Here is a 20,328-nt window from a genome sequence, read left to right as displayed (position 1 = left end):
TGAGTGTGTGTCAGCCAGACAAGAACCCAAGGGTGCTCTTTAGGAGAATGACTCACTGATGGCGTTCTGTTAAATGAAAGAACACACACACATCTCCTTTCACCCCCAGAGGAGTGTGTTCAGGTGTGCGTGTTCGCCTCCCTTTTGTGGTCGTGCCCTTAAGCAACACACGGGCCCACACCCCTCACCTGAAATAGTCCACACGAACACACACATACTCCTCAAACAGTGCATTTAAAACACACACACACACACCTGAGCACCCTTCAACCTACCTGCATGAATAATCTGTTGTGTGTGTGTGACATGTGAAATTGGATTTGCGCCCCCCCAGAATGAGAGGTCTGGTTTCAGGTGACCTGTGTTTCTGTGAGATGAGGTGGGGACAGTCTATAAAAGCAGAAGGTAGCAGGGTGCTGATCCTTTCATGAGGCCTTATGTCTCCTAAATGGAGCCCCCGCGGTGCAGGCTGAGGAGGCAACACACTACAACTGAGTCATCCTCTTTGTGTTGCTGCCATTGCAGCAACCTTTCAACACCCAACCTGAGCTCACAATGCTTTGAGATATTTTCGGAAAATGTGTTGAATGAACCTAACTGATATTCAATCCATCAGCCCACCCGTCCATCTACCGTCTATCGGATATTTTAAAGGATTTCTGTCGTGTTTGTCTCAAAGGGAAAATCAGATGCGTGAGATAATGGGCACAGCATTGGAACAAATGACCATTTAGAAACATTCCAAATTCTCTTGCCCTCCTCCTGACGTCATTCTATTGTGACAGCAGGGAAATAAATAAATACAATTCACGAATATATCAAAGTAAGATACGAACACATCAGGACACGCGCCACGACTGGCGCACACACAAGTGTTTAGAAAACGAAAATAGAGACACTCGCTCAACTCACAGCTGTGACTATAACGCCTCGGGTTCAGACGCAATATGCTGCGGGTGATTGCAAAAGAGTCGAGGCTGCAAGAATACAGTATTTAAGAGCAGAGTTTCTCCCAGCTTCACGTCTGAGGAAATGACACCAGCTGCAACCGCCCCGAAACCCATCATCATCGCGTCCACTCACAGCCACGCCAAGATGCAGCGGCTCGGTACCGTCGGAGCTTTTCTCCTTCACCCTCGTGTTAATTTTTTTCACCATGTTCCTGGCCTAATGAGCTCACTGGGCCGGGTGCGATGAGAGCAGCTGAGCCTCTCCACGGTGATTACACCTCATCAGCACTGTCAGGCCAGCTCAGACTCATTGACACGCTCTTTAATTTGCGTGGCACGAGGGGGCGAGGCCGAGCGAAGGTGAGAGTGGAGAGACAGTGGCGTTTGACTTATACTTGTTACTTCAGAGCAGAGAAAAGCTTTTCGTGGATAAAGGAGGTCGATCTATGGACAGAAGCCTCCTGCTGCTGCGACACACGCAGGTAGACGATAATAAGAGATGGCGGTCGGGGCCGCGGCACTAAAACCTCCCGCCAGCACGGAAAGATGGGAAGCTGGTGAGGGATCATGTCGTTGTTGGTGCCGGGTGAATGGAGGCGGAGTCTGCTCACAGACATTGGTGCTACATTACAAAATGCAGCCTCCCCCCCCTTTTTCATGCCAAAATACAACGGGGTTTAAACTAAAATATGCAAAGTCATCTGGAGAAATTAAGCTGGCGGCTAAACTCCATAGTTTTATTTTGACGCTCTGATAAACTTTCAACCTCAGAGGTGCGTTACTCAAAGCACCAGGATCATTTCTTTGAACCGGTACGTTTACAGCCCCGTGTGCTTTTTGAGTGCGCTGCTGTTTTTTTCGCCTGAACCCTGCAGGTCAGGAACTTTGTGGAGGGACAAGAAGGCAACTTCCTGTGTCAGAAAAGGCGGATGTCTACACCCTCCCCGAGCCAATAATAGTGTCACTAGTGACAAGGAAAGAAAATGGGGGATATTTGAAATCGACCAAAAAAAATAAAAAAGGGAAAAAAATTAAATGATTATTCTCAAATTAATTAAACCTTTTACAACAACAACAACAACAACAACAACAACAACAACGCTGGCTTTCACAATAATTGCATCATACGGACACAGCTTTACATCTTGAGCTTAGCACTGTGCACAGCCTAGCTTCCCACCGGAGAGGCAAAAGAAAAGTTGCATGGCAACCGACATGCACACAGACGGCAGCCATCACCATGGCAACCCTAATAGTACATTATATTCAAATCCATTCACAAGGACATTTCGGGGCCCAAAACTGAATCGGGGGGGGGGGGGGGGGGGCGACAGAATTACCGAATTTCTCACTCCCCGTAGGCACAGTGAGAAATCCAGTAACAAGCTTTTCTCTGACACCCGGTGCAGGCTTTGAGTTTCCAGTCCTGCTGACCTGGTCCTGGTCTGAATAGTATGTCTGGAGGGGAGGGCAGACTAGAGGCCAAAGCCAAGGTCACCCGGGACGTCACAATGAAATAAGCCTGTCACTCCAACTCCCCGTGGCCACCAGCTGCAGGGATAACAATGCTTTTAATTTTGGACTTCCCTCTACTCTGCGGTTATGTACAGGAGCCGAGGCAGCAGGCTGGCTGCTCGCCCAGAGAGAGGAGGAGGAGGAGGAAGAGGGAAGGGTGGTGTGGGAGGCGCCGACGGTGTGAACTACACTGTCGTGCTCTCGCAGTCAACTGATAACTGGACCTGCAATCACGATGTTGTCACTGCCGCTTTCCTCCCCGCAGTTCTGATGCCGCGCTCTGGCGCTTTGCTTTATCTCTTCGCCGCGTAGCTTCTCCCTGTGAAGCGTGAAACCTGTGGCTGAGACATAATCGAAGAGATACATACGTGCAGCGAATTACATAGGTGTCGGAAAATCATCTTTCAGCGCAAACAGCGGATTTACAGTGTGATCACATGAAAAATCTGGATCCTTTCATACAGAATTAACTGCATCAAGTCCCAGACTCGATTTAATCCCAGCTGTGTGAGGCAAACTCAGCCCTTCCACAGCGACCCAGGAGACATGCTTACACAGAGGGTGCCCTTTCTTTCTTTAATGCCGCTTTTACCCTTTTGACGGATATCAACGAACACTCCCAGATCGCTCTGTTTCTATCTGTGTCCTCATGTGTTTGTCTTCCCTGTCCGGAGGTTGCTGCTGTATCTCAGGCGCGACACTCTGGGACTGTTGACGCCATCTTGGTGACCTTGAAAAACAACGTTCCGCTTGGCACCAATCATGGGAGACTGTGGCTTATTGTGCAAACGGGGGAGGCCGATGACTGATTACAGCCGTGAACAATCCTGTTATGAGACCATTTTCCGTCAGTGGGAGGGTTGAAAAGCAGTGCCGATGACTCGAGAGAGACTCTGGGGGCTTTGATAACTTAATTGTCCGGCAGGATACACACAACAACTGAATGATTACGCGTATTGATTCCATGCAACAACAGGCCTAAATTAAATGCTCGCAGCAAGAAGAACCGCAAAGCAGGAATAGGTTTCCAGGGAGCTCTCTTCATGCTGCCATCCCTGACGCCGGCCATATTGCTGAGTCACGGTGGTGAGCTGAACGCGTGAGCGCTGTCAGTCGCGGCCGTGGATGGTAAACCCGGCAGGATGAGATGCAGGTGCTGCGTCATAAAGGCTGACGGAGGATGTGCAGGTTATCAATCAGAGACCCAGTACCCCCCCCCCCTGTACTGGTAACTACTGTACTTCAATTAGTTGCACAAAAGCAGGAAACCCGAGATTTTTTTTTCTCACTATGTGCAAGTAAATCCGCAGATTTGCTTCACTTTTTTTTTTTTTATACTGAAGAGGTAGAAAGTGTGCAGAATATATATATATTTTTTTACGACTGATATAACGACGACGGGTGGAACAATTTGACTAAAGTTAGGTAGCTGTGAATCTGGCACACCGCTGGAATCTTTTGTAAATGTCGTAACGCCAAGCCGATGCCGAGGTATGAAGGAGTAAGATGCTAACTTTTTCAAAACCGCCTTTTAGGCCTACAGGTTGTGAGTAGGCATGGGATGATTATCATGGCCATCACAATCATCAAAATATGCTTGACATATAAAAAAACAAAAGCAACGTAAAGAAACAGTCAAACCTATAATTGACTTTTGAGTTGATTCTGGGAACGTGCACCAGACACTTCTGCTTAGGCCATAACTATAAGATAATTCCATCATGTAGCTTTTCCAGACTTTCCAAATGTTATCGGACCGATTTGATCAAATGATGATACTTTTCGAGTTGTGACACTCAAAACGAGAATTAGGATTACGCTGAGGCGTATTTCTGTTTTTGTTGTTGGTTTTTTTTAACGTAGAGGAAAACAGATTTAAAAAATGTATTATCATCAAATCATGGAAGATTTTAACACAAACATTTTAGAGATTGCTTATTTAAAAAATACCAAAAAACAGAGAATCTCAGCTTCTCACATCGCATCCACAGAGGGGAAAACCTGCGGCGGCTCTCGCAGGACGCAATAAATCTCTCATTTGTTCAGAGGACAAGTGAGGAAGAGCTCCCGTGGGCATACGAGGAGGGGGAGAAGAAAAGCATCACCGGCCTCTCCATTTCTCAGCGTGCACACACACGGCCAATTACCAAAGCAATTCATCAGAGGAATCACGGCCGAAGCCCGGCCTGTGGGCGTGGGAGCACATGGGAGACACCGAGAGAGAGATGAATGCAGCCGGCTCCATCTCCTGCCCGTCTGTAACGGTCCTTTTTCACGTGGAGAGTTTAACGGCACGAGCTTCCTGTGCACGTCACAGCTGTTTTAGGAGCTCTCAAGTCCTCTCAGTCCAAGCCAAGTTGTTGCAAGGTGGTTTTTGCTTTCAAGTAACTCATAGTTCTCAAGTCCAATATTCGATTTCAAGCCTTACTTTTTGTGACTTAAGTTCAACTCAAGTCAGAGTGTGAGGCCAAGTCCCCCATGAGTCAAGTCTCAAGTAAATCAAGTACAGAACCAGTCTCGAGTCATCATTTTGTTGACTTAGGTCAGAGTCAAAGCTGAAGTAGTCACAGTTGAACTAATGTCTCCCAGGAGTCAATTCCAACCCAAGACACAAGTCTCTAGTCTCAAGTCAAGTCTTTCAGGAAGTATCGTCTCAAGCAAGTCAAATCTTACACGAGTTGAATCCAAGTCAAGTCATTTTTGGGACTCTTGTCCCCTTGGAGTCCAGGTCTTAAGTCTCATTGGTGTCTGAAGTCAATATCTTTGTAACTCGATCTTCAAGTCTCACGTAAGTCAAGTCCCACAATGGTTCAAGTCAAGTCTCATGTCCTCATTTTATTCACTCAAGACGGACCTTCAATTCAAGTCTTCAAGGAAGTCCAGTCTCACATGAGTCAACTCTCAAGTCAAGTCTCAAGGAAGCCAAGTCCTTTTTGGGACTGAATGTAAATCTGAGTCCAAGTCTCGATTCTAATGAGTCAAATCTCTCAGCAATCAATCAGGTTTAGTCTCAAGTTGTTATTTTGATGACTTAAGGTCTTTCCCGAGTTCAAGTCTTTTTTTAAAGGGTATATCCCCGAGATAGGGAGCACTGTGGCTGCCTCTCAACGATGCTGACAGCGCTAATAGTGCGAACTAAGGGCTCACAGAGCTAACTGTTTACCTGAATGGGAACCGGAGTATGGGCGCTACAAGTCCGAGTCAAGTCCTCATTTTGTTGACCCGAGTCTCAAGACTGACCTCAGGTCTGTTTTGAGTCAAGTTTGGGGAAAGTCAAGCTCCGCAGCTGCCAAGTGAAACCTCAGTTTTGAGACGTAAATCCGACTCGAGTCTCAAATCTTTTGGGCGCCGGAATGTTTTTCACAGGAGTCGGAGCCAGACTCACGGTATCAAACTAGGCGTTCGTTAAAACCAAGGCCAGACTGTCTGGGGACGGAATCAGTGGAACAAAGAGGGAGACAGGTAACGGAGCCCTGGGGAGGAACCTGTGACAGACTTCGTTATATCACTGGAAAGACGACACCGCCGACTGAATATCAAGCACCTGGATGATTGAAGCCGTGCTGTCAGCGAAGGCGTTTGATTAGCGTTGAAGTCAGACCTGAAAACTTTATTCGCAGATTTGTGTGTTACAACGATCACTTGCGGAGGAATCTACTAACGGAGGCCTTTTTTCTATTATGGGATGAGTACAAAAACAACTGAAACAGAAATAGAAGAAACATATTGGGAGTAGTTGCACGCAGCCAAAAAAATAAGTTAATTAGAGTGCTTCGTCGCGAAGCACCTCATTGCTCTTAGATGATGAACACCGAATCTGATTAGATGGATTTGTCCTATGAGTGGATAATAGTTGTCATATTTTGTGATACTCACACAGCTGGAAGCCTGCGTTACCTGCAAATGCTCTGCACGAGCGCGCCGCTTCTCTAATGAGAGAGGTTTGGGGGAGTAAAGGAGCAGCCATTGGGATTCAGCTCAGCCTCGCCACTGTCTGAGTCGTAAATATCCTTCCCTCCGTCTCCCTCTCTCTCCTCGTCCTCGTGCGACCCGCCCTGACTGAGCGAGCGACTGATACTGCGAGCTGCCCGGGGACGAAGAGTAACGTGAGACTGCGGCGTGTCACGTCCCCGCCACGCTTGCCACAACACGGCAACACATTTTAAAAAGGATAGAAGAAGAGAGGAAGAAAATGGGTGAAAGGGGCTTAAGATGACAGGTACATCCACCACACTTAGTGGGCGCGTAATGGCCAACGCCGCCGGAGACATTTGTTTCTCTTCATGCGGCGGTGTCGTCGCCATCCACGCACTCACAGGAGATGCTGTTGTTTTGTTTGTTTTTTTGCTCACTTTTTAAAATGTAACCATAACAATATGTATTTTCATGTAGTCCCTTTCCTTGTCAATGTTTCAGTTGTATGTCTTGGCACACGTGATATTCAGGTACAGTGCACAACACACAAAGAACAACACACATCAAATGGTGCTCACTCCGAGAAAAGAAAAAAAGAAGAGGGGGAAAAAGGATAATAATGAATAGATTGCATAAAAAATAATTAAATACAAATAGAATAAATAATTGAAATGATAATTGTCCACTCCTGAGGGTAGTATTGTATGTACAATATATGCTTTTCAGGAAAGTTTTATGTGAAATGCTGTTTTTAACCCATCCCAGCTCTGCAAGGGTCACGTTGGAGGAATAATAATGTATGTTTTCAATCCGCCTTGAATATAAATATCTGATCACACCAGAGATTGATCTGGATAGCATTTTTATATTCGCGCGCCATTTGTTTCACAAGCGTGTATTTAATTAGCTCTGCACTAATGAAGCGAGGATGATGTAATGGCCAAAGCGTTGCTTTCCATTCACTTAAAAGAGACGGCGGGTCAGCAGGCAGCATGAATAATGTAAAAAAAACAATCTTTTACAAGACTTTTGTAGCTTTGAGAAGAAGTTAATAATTAGACTGCACATGGAGCTCAATAATCTGTTTGCTCAAATGAACACAACTCTTTCTTTGCCCTTTTTCTCTCTCATATCTCAAACCCCCGGGGAAGGACATTCCATCAAAGCCTCATCTTTGGCTTCTGTCTCACAGCCAGATTTCCAGAGCGTTACATCTCACGGTGTCAGGTTGATATGTAAAGTGTGCCTCTCCCGCTCGGCCACATTGATTATCGGACCAGCGCCGCTCAATGAGGCCACCGGTATTGGATAACAAGCACATCATCCTCCCCGTAATGGCTGTCAAAGATCTAAATTTACACCAGGAAAATAGATTTTCGAGACCTTTGATGAAGTATTTCACCTCATCCTCCTTCCTTCTCCAACTTCAAAACGTCATTATTTTTCCCTTTTTAAAAAGACCATTTTCAGAATTGATTGAAACTCAACTAATGTGGTTTTGAAGACAGCTCCCGATGCAACGTCCCAGAGGCGGAGACTGCTCCCTGCGAGCGTGTTCAGTGATAACTGTTCACCGCTGCGTGTTCTCCGGGCGGAGGATGATAGACTCACTTTGCATATGTGCCACCTTAACTCACAGAAGTCGAGGGAGGCTGTTAGCGCTCTCTAAAGTGATAGCGAGCGGTTCTAACACGGGGCTCGATGTTGGAGAAAAGCCCGGAGCTTTTTCCTTCATCTGCAATCTCTCTTTGCTCCCCTACATCTTTAATGTCATGTCTTTCATCCAAATAAGTACCTCACGCTTGGTCCCTCGAACCAAAGGGGGCATTGTAAAGCTGTCAGTCTGGAAGCTGGCAAATATGGGACATACATATATATATATATATATACTAACAAGAAAACAATAACTTGTTTATTATAGCTATGTGCGTCTCTGTGCACATTTCAAGAGGCAGCATAGAGCTGCTGTTGGCAGCATTCAAGTTAAATGCTTCAAAGCTGCACTGATCAATATGTTTATGTTAACAATAGATACAATTACTATTTATAATGTCAAAGGAGCTGCTCGTGGTGACAAGCCCACAGAGCATCATTACCCTACTGCAGTGTGTTCTGGCAGAATGTGTTGTCAGTACCAAAAAGGGGAGGGCGGATCAAGCAGCTGAACAGATATTTCCTTGTTGAAACAAAACTGCTCATGGATGCTAGTGCTGCTCCATGGCTGACAGGTTCTCCATACACTCTATATGATAATAATAAATCAGTATTTCGTGGTTGTCTTTTTCTGCTACCTCACGATATAATGAGGCAGCAGAAATTGACAATTGATTGATTGAAAATATTCTTTCATTTGTAATTTTTCCTGTATGAATACACTCAACACTCAAGGTATAGTGTGTCATTTTGACACAATTTACATCTTGTTTTTGTTGACAAAACTGCCATTATGCAAATGTCAGCTCACAAAAACAAACCGCACGCTGCCATTGTGACTGAAAAGTGCCATTTCTATGACAGAGACATTGTTGAGACGTATGTGAGCTGTACTCGAGCACTGAGAAGACTTATGATTATAAAGATGAGCAGAACTACAGAGGGTTGACGACGACGTCAGGGGAACATTCAGCTCTGCAGAACAACGAGTCAATGCAAGAAAGGGTTGATTTCCACTGTTTACCCCTGGGAAGCCCTTCTGACACCACATGGATAGGAAGTCTTACCTGAGGACACACCTGCACCTACCGGCCACATTCAGCTCGAGTTTCAGATAGAGACCGTTCAAAAGAGTGACAGTGATTATATTACCATTGTAAGAATGTGACTTCTGCAGAGGAGATAAGAGGAATAATGCCGTGGAGAAAGTTTGACATGTCCGACACGTTCTGTATTTTAGGGTCAGGTGAGTGCTGTCCAAAACGCCTGCGTGTCCAGGAGGGGTGGAGGTTAGCACTACATCAGATTTCCCTGTCAAGCCGGTGACGCGGGCGTCCTCCATCTGACAGCCTGTCTGCAGCAGTTTGAACACCTGTCACGCCAGCGAAGGTGATGGCCGACCTGCCGCTGGTGGCCCAACACAGAGTGGCTTTGTAAAAAATGAGTCACATTTCTTTATTAGTTGTATTTTTTAAAAGGTTGAATGACTCATTTTTTTAATTCAATTTAATTCTGTCTATTTTACATAGCCCAATATCACAAATTTGCCTCAGAGGGCTTTACAGTCTGAACACATACGACATCCCTGACCTTTGACCTCACATCAGATCAGGAACAACTCCCAAAAAATAGAAAAAATCTTTTCACGGTGCAAAAATGGAAGAAACCTTCAGGAGAGCAACAGAGGAGGATCCCTCTCCAGGATGGACGCAATAGATGTCATGTGACCAGAAGGAAGCGTGACAGAGTTACAACACATTCAATGAATATGACAGAGTGTATGACTAATTAGTAGTGCATGGTCCACGATCCAGATAACCACGATCCATGAAACAGAAGGAGGAAGAGAGGAAGAGGGGGGAGGAGGATTAATATGAATATATTCAATCTGCAACAGACGGAAAATCTGTGTGCAATTATACAACCACAGAAGAAGAGCCAGAGCCTGAATAACACCCTGCTCATTTGCCTCATTTTGAACAAAAGCTTTTCAAATTATGGTCAGACTTGTAAAACATTGTCAGCACAGAATGGCCCTTAAGAGCAAACGCAAAAGGAAGAAAAAAGAAAAAAAGGAGCGAGGAAGATGAACATGGTGAAGAATTCCTCATTGGAGAATAATCTGCAGCGAGTATTTTTCTCGCATTTCCAATGAATGCATCGGATGTCTGTTTGATGCCCTTTTATCAATCGGAGAACGGTTAGCAACATTCACTGGACATCCCAGCCAATCACCTCGCTGCTCAACCTGTCCTCTGCTCTGATTGGCGAGGCGGCAGGTATTTTTAGCCCCGGATCGTCAATAAAAGGCAGACACCGTCTCCACATTGAGACAAACTGACAAGCCAACACTACAGCAAAAAAAAACAGCATGACGCAGCACCGCTACGCCGAGGGTGCTGCGAGCCTCCATCTGCCCTGCAGCCTCCCAGCGTGCGTCACAGTTATCACTCGGCCTCCACGCCACCTTCACCCTCTTGCGCAAGAGCAGGCGCATCTTTATTTAACGCCATCGATACCTCGTCACAGAGAGCGAGGACACGCGCTTCGATATGCGCCGACTCAAACCTTTGGGAGCGCGGAGCCACTTATTCGTGCACTGCGGCACAACTGCTGCAACATTTAACTGCGTAGGACCGTTTTGTCGAAGCGATTCTGCCGAGAAGTCCCCAACGTGGAGCCCTTTCTGAGGGTGAGAGTTCGCGGTCCGCCGGCCTCCGAGGAGACGGTGACTCACACGTGGATGAAGTCGAAGCCGAACCGCCCTCTCGCCCAGACGAGCTCCGCCGGGAGGACGGATACTCGCGTGCGTAAGGAGGGCGGCGTGGAGCTGCACGTCTGAGCGATTCACGTCGTCTCACCAAACTATCGTGCACGAACATGAACATGAAAGATGTGTTATTTGCCTCGAGGGGGATTATAAGATGTCGTAAAATGACAAAACAAGAGGTTGCACCATCTACTCTTTTAGGTTTTTTTTTTTACCCCACGCAAAATAAGACGCCCCCGGGTTGCCACCAACAGAGAGGGCATCATATCACAAACAAGCGTAATCCCTTCAGATCAGATCAGATAGCAGCTCTAACAGGGCGTTGGGCTGATCTCCACATGCTGAGGGGCTGAACAACAAACCGTGGGCTGTTATCATTATCATTAAAGAAGCTGTGAAATGAAACTGATGCAATAGAAGAGGGGGGTCCCACTCTATGGATCGGGACCCCCTGCGGGGTCCTAAAATAAATCCGGGGGGGTCATGAGGTCATTCACGAGATGGGACATTAAAAACATATTATATGTTTAAATTGTGAAATACTGGATATTTGACCTCGTACTTTACCACCTTAACTGGTGATGAGGACCAACAACAAATATTGGGTTTTGAGATTATTTTATCAAACATATTGATCCCAAGATTAAGAATGAACTCGCTCAAATATAATAATGTGGAGTTTTACCTCTAAAAAACACGTGTCAATACATTCTTACTCTTGTGGTTGAAAAACAGCTCATCAAAGAGTAACAACCCCAACACATATTGGGAAAGATAATATGTGTTTCACACCTTTAGACGTCAAACGCAACAAAGGAAAATAACTAACCGAGAAGATTCTTTTGTTCCATAACGGTATCCATATTTCAAGATGTCAGGGAGCATAAATGTGGCAGTAGGCAGTGGAATTCAGCCTTTTCCTGTCAACATACGGTCTGATCATCTTACTATTAAAAGAGCATGAATCACACAGGAGCTATGTCCGCAGCAGGGCAGGGAAAAAGACTCTTTAGTGCATTCAGGAATGTCCATGAGGTCGACACAGAGCTAAAAGGGGGAAATACATATTGTTTCCACACATCTCAGAAAGTCCAGGAAGGTCCTCACTCACACACACACACACACACACACACACACACATTCCTAACGGTACCCCTTGACGCAACCTCTTGACAATGGCAGGAACGAGAAGGATGTTTTTTTGGAGGGGAGGGCGGCCATTGTACCTCGTTTCCTTGAGCGGCGCAGCAGAGCCAGCTGGGACGAGCGACCGAGAGGAGCAACATCCGTACAGAACGACCAAGGTCCAGAGATTTCCACATGTCCGGAGACGGGGGGGGGGAGATGTTGTATTGTTCTCCTCCACGTCCCTCCTATGCTCCACCCCCCCCCCCCCCCACTATTATATATCCGGAGGTGACACAGTTTCAGAGTAATGGAGCCCGGGGTCCTCCATCCTGGACAGCGGTGACCTTTCTGCTGACGCCACCACGTGATTAGAGACGTGGTATTTGGTTTGGAGCTGTAAAACATGACGGAAAGGAAGCGGCGGCAGCCGTAATGCCCCGGGGCCGCCGTTCACCCGGAGACGACAGAAGACACCACGGCGTGGGGACCCGACAGCGTTGACATTTAAAACTGAGACCCGACTGAGGCCAGTCCAGTGGGAGTCCAGTGGAGGAGGAAACAGAGGGGAACCACGGGGCTTAGTATCACGGTGCAAACGGCACCCCGTGGCAAGGATTGTTCTCAGAAGAGCAACGCGGCACCACCGGGAGCACAATTGCCAAGAATTTTGAACAATTTAGCAAAACCAATTGACTGGAATGACGAACGAAGCCAGCGATCCATGATGGAAGGATCCAACTCATTATTTATTAGCAATTAAGTGAGAACATGTTTTGTTGTTAAAGAAATGTGGAAATAAAGTCAAATAAATATTTCTGAAGCACACAAATTAAAAGAATGTGTGTGCTTTCCCTGATTGGGAACACAAATGCAAACTTCTTCTTTTTTTTTTCACGGAAAAGTCTCATTTTATTATGTGATTGTTTAATGGTGGTTACTTTCTTTTTAAATTTTTATTTATTTATATTTTTTTAGTGTTCAGAATCTCACATACACTTATTTAAAATTTTCAGATTCTATGTATAAAGAGAAGTAAAAAACAAAAAAAATAAACACATATGGAAACTAGAACGGGCACTCGGTAGAGCGCATACCTTCGCATATCACAAGATTGTGCATTTAATTATGAACATGTTGGCGTTAGCTGCATGCTAATTGGATAAAAATTGGCTGCACTATGGTAAAAAGAAGATTTTGACCTTTTCATGACCTTGACCTTGACCTTTGACCAGATCGATCCCAAAATCTAATCAAATGGTCCCCGGATAATAACCAATCATCCCACCAAATTTCACGTGATTCGGTTTAATACTTTTTGAGTTATGCATACAAATAAATAAATAAATACACAGCGATCAAAACATAACCTTCCACATTTTCAATGCGAAGGTAATAAAGAAACTAAAACAATACCATAGTAACAAAACTATAAATAAAACAGGGAGAAATAATTTTCCATAGAGTAAAGAAATACAGTCAGGCCATTCATCTGTGACATAGTTGCACCACTTTTGCCAGTGCTTAAGAAATGTTTCCGTTCTTTGGTAATGCAAACTTCTTCATATTGTAAAAGTCATTTAAATATGGCTGCAACTTACGCATATTGATTGATCTATCTGGTAATGTCACCATTATAATCTAATCAGCAAATGGTGGATAATGGAAATCACTCGTTCTCGTTTTGTATTTGCGAGTTTTGTCCAAAATCTAAAGAGACTCATTTAAAAAGATATAAAAGCAGCATGCGACTGAAACGTCGGAGGTGAAGCCGGCCGGTCGGTCAATGCATCCGGTGTGTGTGGCGTTGAGCAAGTCTGATGCAACGGGATCAGGGGAGATGAGGGGGCAGCTTCAGAGTGTTGCTAGGCAGCCTTTTTAAAGTTTGACGAACCGCTCGCGTCAGGAGCTTCGGCGTGGGCTTTTCAAACGTGCAACATCCATCAAATATCGGAGAAATAATGAAGCAATCAGTGCAACCACTCAGCACGCTAATTACCAGCGCGAGCCAGGACGCCCACCGGCAACTTCTCAAGGTGTGTGTGTGTGTGTGTGGTTAAAAAAAAAGAAGAAGATTTCCAATAGAGAAATGTCTTAATAACAGACGTTTAATTACCAGAGGATGGAGCGCTTTGGTTTGCCTGTGCCATCACTCATGGCTGAATTAATGGATAGGTAAACAAGCCGGACTCAGCGTGGTGCTGATGAGATGGTGACACACACACACACACACTATCACACACAAATACACACACACACACACATTCAGCAGTGTTTAACGCTATGGAAGAAGTGGTGGTTCAGGGCCGTGTTGTATGGAGCGGAGAGCTTGTGGCTTCACAAAGTCTACGATGGAGTGATGAACCACATGTGATACACGCCCCTTTTGTTCTCAGATCAAACGGGTGAAATAATAAACAACATGAAGAGGAGGATGCCTCTAGTTCATCGGGAAAGCTCACCGAGTTTTAGGTCTCGGACGGTTTAGAAGAAGGGTGACAAATTAAAGGAATATATTAATTCCATATTAACTACAGAGAAAAGCGGCAAACTGTTATATTTGAGCTGAAACCACTTAATATTCTCCTTTTTTAAATAAATGACTTCAGCTCTAGATTTTGGTTTATTCATTTACTTTTCTTGCAGACAACTCTTTCTTTGCATTTCGCTCTCGGCTGGTTTCAACCACCACGAAGCGGAACAGACCAAACAGCGGCAGCGGCTTGTTTACGGCTAACGGAGTTAAATGTCAAATGTTTGGAGACGGAGAGGCGTGAAGAGAATGTGCAGGTGTCGCTGCCTCCGTCACTTCATCACTCCGCTGCCTCCGTCACCCCTCTGCCTCAATCCCTCCGCTGTCTCCATCCCTCCACTGCCTCTCTCTTCTCTTCTGTGTGACGTTGGGCATGGGACAATACGTCTGTCCTGCGTCACAATTTATCTTACAGGATTATTCCCGTGGTTCTGCTTATCTCACTTACGAAACATCACAGCCAACCATTTTGCAATCAATGGAGCTATATGTGTTATTTCTCACATCAACGCATCTAAAGCGGTCGGGCAATGTGTGTTTTAAAATGTTCCCTCTGCTTCCTGTCGTTATGCTAAGCTATGCTAACATCCCCCCCCTCTGCGCTAGCTCAGCGATCAACAAACAGACACGAGATTGATATTGATCATCTCACTCAAATGAGCCGAATCCCAAAATGGCAAACCGTTTCTTCAAGGATTACGGGGCGACGTGTTCAAACACACTTGCGTCGACGGTCCTTTAAGCCGACGGCGTGCCGTGGAAACACGAAAGAGATGTGGAATAAATCATGTCGAGAGGGAGAGAGAAATCATTGCAGTTACTCCAGCGTGTGACGTATGGTAGACCACACAGCGAGCTGCAGTCTCTTCACAGCACACACAGTCTGCGCAGAGACCAGGGGGTCCACATTGCGGCTTCTGAGCAACCCAGAACGTCAAGTCATCTCTTCTCGCCCCAAAGGACACTGTCCTCGCCCGGGGGGCGTGGGGGGGGGGGGATTGGCTTGTCCTGCACGTTCTCAATACACACGGGGTGATCTGGGTGTACACATGGACCTTGAAGTTTCAATGGATCAGAACCATATGCAACTGTGAAAGTTAGCAGCGTGAAGGACGCTTCAAAAGAGGAAAATATTTCCAGTTAAAATAAGAAAAAAGCCATAGGTCTGCCGAGTGGCCGTCCAATCAGATTGTGTTGTTGCCATGTTGTTCCTTTCTGCTGCCAGTGCTGTTCTCACTCCAGCATCTGTCTCCATGGCGATGTCGCTGCCACAAACCACAATCCCTGCCACCACTACCAGCATCACAACACACACACACACACTCTGCAAAATCCAACTGTGATGCAATTGTTTGTTTTTTTCCTCAAAATTGAAACGCCACTTAAATGATGGAAATAAATTTGCGGGACCAACGCCTCTCTCCATCTTATTCAGTATTAATGCCGTCTCAGATTACTAGACGGCTTTCCAGCCCCCCTGGGGCTGCAGGTCTCTCAGACTTCAGAGGGAGATGAAGGAGGAGGAGGAGGAGGAGAATGGGAGCAAAACCACATAAACTGCTCTCTAATTGGGGCTGACAAGCGTTGATAGTTTCATATTTGAGGAGTTCTCCCAGACGTGGTTAATGCAATTATTACAATGAAATGACAATTGGCGAGGAAGACATCAGATGCATCCTGTACCATCATTCTGGCCCACACGCCAGCAGCACGCCCACAAAGACTTACTTTTGGCAATTTGGCACTTTATAATCGCAGCCTGACTAATCATTCTTCTTCCATCTCCTCTTCCAATTCATTTGACCTCATGCGACCTGGACGAGGATTTGCCTTGTGCATTGCCGAGCACTGCGCATGAGTCACATCAGCCCCGCTGCTCTTCAATCTGGCTCTCCAGCAGCCATGAAATGAGCCACATGCGTCATGGGCAGGGCACATGGTGAAAACAATGGTTTGATATTCTCAAAAAGCTCCAGATTTCCTTTCCTTGCATTCAGAGAAAGCAGATAGCATAATGGCAACGTCCTCACTACTACGGTCACTTTTAAAAACACATGTATTTGGCTACGCTCACATTGACGGAGTTACAGAGCACCCGAAAGAGGATGAATTAAAAAATGCTCCCGAGAAAGGATAAATTCGACGAGTCCGGGATTACCTCCACAACAACGGAACCGAGAGGAAATGAGCGAGAGATGCTTTGATTTAGGAGGCGGGGTAAAGTGGCAATGACCGAGCATTTAAGACAATGCCCCCGTAACCTCAATCCGCCACAACAAATAGCTGCCGACAGTGATATATAGAGCGCAATAACAAGATCTACCGAGGGGAGGGGGGGTGGGGGGTCTCCTCAGGCCACAGCATATGGTGCCACTTTAATCTGCAGCCTCTATCAGAGGAGTCTGGACTGGAGACGAGGTTTGATTTCAACTGACGGCATGCTCAGAAGCCTGGAGGCTGGATACACACAGAAAAAGAATATGAATACAACTTGCTCTCACCCAAAAGTAGAACTGACAAGTATTCACAAATGATTTTTAAAAATCTGTTACACTAGTTCAGTGTTTAGCGAACAAATATCCAGATTGAAGAAGTTATCAAGGAAACCAGAGACTAGAGGCTATTCACTAGCTTTTTATTTATTTTTTTACAAATAAGCACTTTTCTTGGTGAGAGGGTGGTGATTAGCTTCCTAGCGAGTCGGGGTCAAGACCCACCTTCCATTAGAGGCTCTGAGTAATCCTCATAGGTGAGCCCAATCTCAGACCCCGTAATCATCGGGCTACTGGTATTGTCCCCCTCCATCACATGACCCCCAGGCTGGGTTTGCAAGGGTAACGTGTCCCCCCCCCCCCCCCATCCCACAAGGCCTTCCAATAATCCTATTAGACCCAGTCATCTGAGTTGCATTAAAATGATGATTGATCCTAAAACACAAGCCCTCTGTGTCCCGGTGGGTATTAAACAGCATGCCACAAAATATGACGCACATTTGATCCTTTTTCAGATATGTTGTGGTATGAGGGCCGATGGGAAATTGCAGGTATTTGGACAAATTTAATATTTGACCTGCTGGTGGCACCAGATTAAAAGTCCCCAACAAAGTTATCAGAATTCATCCTGAGGGGAACAAGAAGGCCTGCACTAAATTCCATGCCAATTTACTAGTTTGATACATTTCACTTAAAACTACAAATGTGAAGCTCATGGCAACAAAATAAAGTATTGAGGATAAATCACTTGGAAATCCTGAATGTTTGCACCTAGCCTACATTTCTGCCGATAAATCTTGAGGTGGTGGAGATATTTCCCTTGATAAGTGAAAACTTTGATCTGCGAGCAAGGCTGCGGGTCAGCGGCTATTTGGGCCCTTCCGCCCCTTGGGTCCCTCTCGGCGCAGAGGGTGACCGTCAGTGGGTGGGGGTTCAGATTGTAGTGGCACGGCTGCAGCTGAGGAATGTGAGGAATTCCCCTTGTAAACACCTCACGCTCCGACGGTCGCCAAACTCTTATCTACCCTCGCCCATCGCCCCCTTTCATCATCATAATGGTTCGTTATTCATTATCTCCTGTCCACCTGTGCGCGGTCAGGGCAGGTGGGGTTGTTGACCTGAGGCACTCATAGGCTACCCCCCCCCCCCCCCCCAATGGTCAACAGAGCCTGCGCTGATAACACTGAAGGCTTCCAAAGGTTCACACGGTGAAAGAGAGAGGTCGCTTTTGGCTTTTTTTTAAGCACGACTCTCCGCCTGGTCCCACGGGAACTCTCTTTAGCGGATAGGATCAGAAGTAGCGACGGGGGAAATGTATTTCTCTGCTTGCTTTTTGAGAGTGGCGCCACCCCCCACCCAGTGGTTCCTGTATACGTGCCCCCCTCTCAGCTCTAAGTCATTTCGAAACCAGCGGAGGGCCTTCGTTAATACTGCGTGGCGTTTACAAAACACAGGAAAAGGAATAGCACCGGCTGGATTGTTCCTCCCGTTGCTTCGGCTAAATCCTGTTTTGTCAGGTGCAAAGTCCATCGCACATACCGCGCAGCACGAGGGGGGCCCACGGGGGCCTGCATTCCGACTCCTGGTGTACCACTCTCTACCGGTCATCAGTGATGAAAGCCATGTAACACTGCCGCGGCCACATTCCCCAACAGTTTCCCATCGGCTCAGACGTTCTGCTGCTGGAGTCAGAAACCAGATTTTCCTTTTTCCTGGAACTTCCCCGATACGTTTGTTTAAGGGAGGTCTGCTGACGTGGATGTGAAAACGGATAGTTTCCGGGCTTTTTTCAGTGTAATGTAGACTTTTCCTGAGATTCCCGATAAGAGAGCAGATGTGGATATTGTTCAGCCAGAGCCCTCTAATAAGTATTATAATGTTGACAGTATCACACCAAATAGGAAGGTGTTGATGACTGACACGCACTTTGGCCTCCATCATACGGGACAACATCCGAAAGAATTGGAAGGATTTCTTGGCAATTTTCCTCTAAATTAATTGATTATCATATAAAATATAAGGAAATATGGAGAAACACCCATCACATAAAGTATTCCCAGAGCCCCAGTTGACGTCTTTAACACCTCGTTTCCTTGATCAATATCCATACATTTGAAAATATTACAGCAGAAAATCCTCAAAATTGAGAAGCTGAATCTGGAGAACTGTTGGAGTTTTATGCCAGTTAAAAAAATGTATGAATGGATTTTACTGAAAGTTTACAGATTTTCACGGTCCCAAGAGGATGGACATTTAAATTGCGCATACTCACGTTCACATTTGTTTGTTTAGTGTGCATCTTGATAGATACTGAATTCTAAAACATTATATTAAACATCAACATGTTAGTAAGCTGACATCCACATTGAGCTCAGAGCCACTATAGCACAGTTGTCAAACACGAGGCCCGCGGGCCGAATGCAGCCCACCACGTCATTTTACGTGGCCCCTGATGGCTTGAAAGACATAAGATCACCTTTATATCCTGTGCTTTTATTTTGAAGGTTTCAAATTAAATGGATTTGTGATATAATATCAGAGAAATGTTCTTGTGTACAATATTTCTACTCTCAAATAAACAATAGTCAAATGCAAAGAGAGTTATTTAACAATATGTTCGCGAGTAGTTTATACAGTCCTTTAGTTACAACCGGCCCTTTAAGAAGCGGCCATGACGCCTATGTGGCCCAGGGTGAACATTGGTTTGACACCATTGCACTATAGTGTAACTTTAGATACTAACTCTTGTTGCTTTGGAAATGTTTTTAACAAAACAGTTTGCGATTCATTTTCTGACAATCAACTAATTGCATAGTTTCACATTTGGGACTATTTAGTGTAAATAAGTGTAAAGGACCAGTGTGTAGCATTTATTGGTGATCTATTGACAAAAATAATATTTACAAGTATGTTTTAATTGGAATAGAATCACAGGAAAATAAGATTCGCTGTGTTTTCGTTAGCTTAAAATAAGCCCTTTATATCTACATAGGGAGCAGGTCTTATACGCCATGTCTTTTTACCGAAGCCCAGAACCGCCAATCCAAACACTAGCTCGAGATAAAGTCATTCACGTTATCGCGTCGGCCACCGTCGTCCTCCTCGATATGCTCGGCACGCCGAGAAGTTTCAGTTGGTTGCAATCTGCAACCTCGCCACTAGATGTCGCTTTTAAAAAAACACCCTCTGGGACCAATTCAGACTGCGTAAAGTTGCTGAAAAACCAAAGGGTTTCGGACGAGCGAATGTTTTTTCCATCGAGTATTTTCTGATGTATGCGGTTGCAGTTGGTAAATGTTGCCAGTTTGCGGCACGGCATTTCTCCAGAAGCACGAAGAATAAACGTCCTCATTACCGTTAAGTGCTTCGCTCATA

At 45.6% G+C, this 20,328-nt stretch overlaps 1 protein-coding gene across 3 annotated transcripts in view; it reads right to left on the bottom strand.

The window, feature by feature from the left end:
* tmem108 (transmembrane protein 108) overlaps positions 1–20,328 on the bottom strand; it is a 39,527-nt gene that overhangs the window by 16,876 nt on the left and 2,323 nt on the right. The window contains exon 1 of one of the 3 annotated variants that reach the window (XM_056433698.1): positions 12,030–12,105. The exons of the other annotated variants lie outside the window; for them this stretch is intronic. The gene's annotated coding sequence lies outside the window, so the exon portion shown is untranslated. Of the gene's footprint in view, positions 1–12,029; positions 12,106–20,328 lie in introns of those variants that run through there. 3 annotated transcript variants of the gene reach the window in all.

The sequence above is a fragment of the Pseudoliparis swirei genome, chromosome 16 (assembly GCF_029220125.1).
Source record: "Pseudoliparis swirei isolate HS2019 ecotype Mariana Trench chromosome 16, NWPU_hadal_v1, whole genome shotgun sequence".
NCBI classification, from domain to species: Eukaryota; Metazoa; Chordata; class Actinopteri; order Perciformes; family Liparidae; genus Pseudoliparis; species Pseudoliparis swirei.
This window is presented reverse-complemented; position numbering and strand designations above follow the sequence as displayed.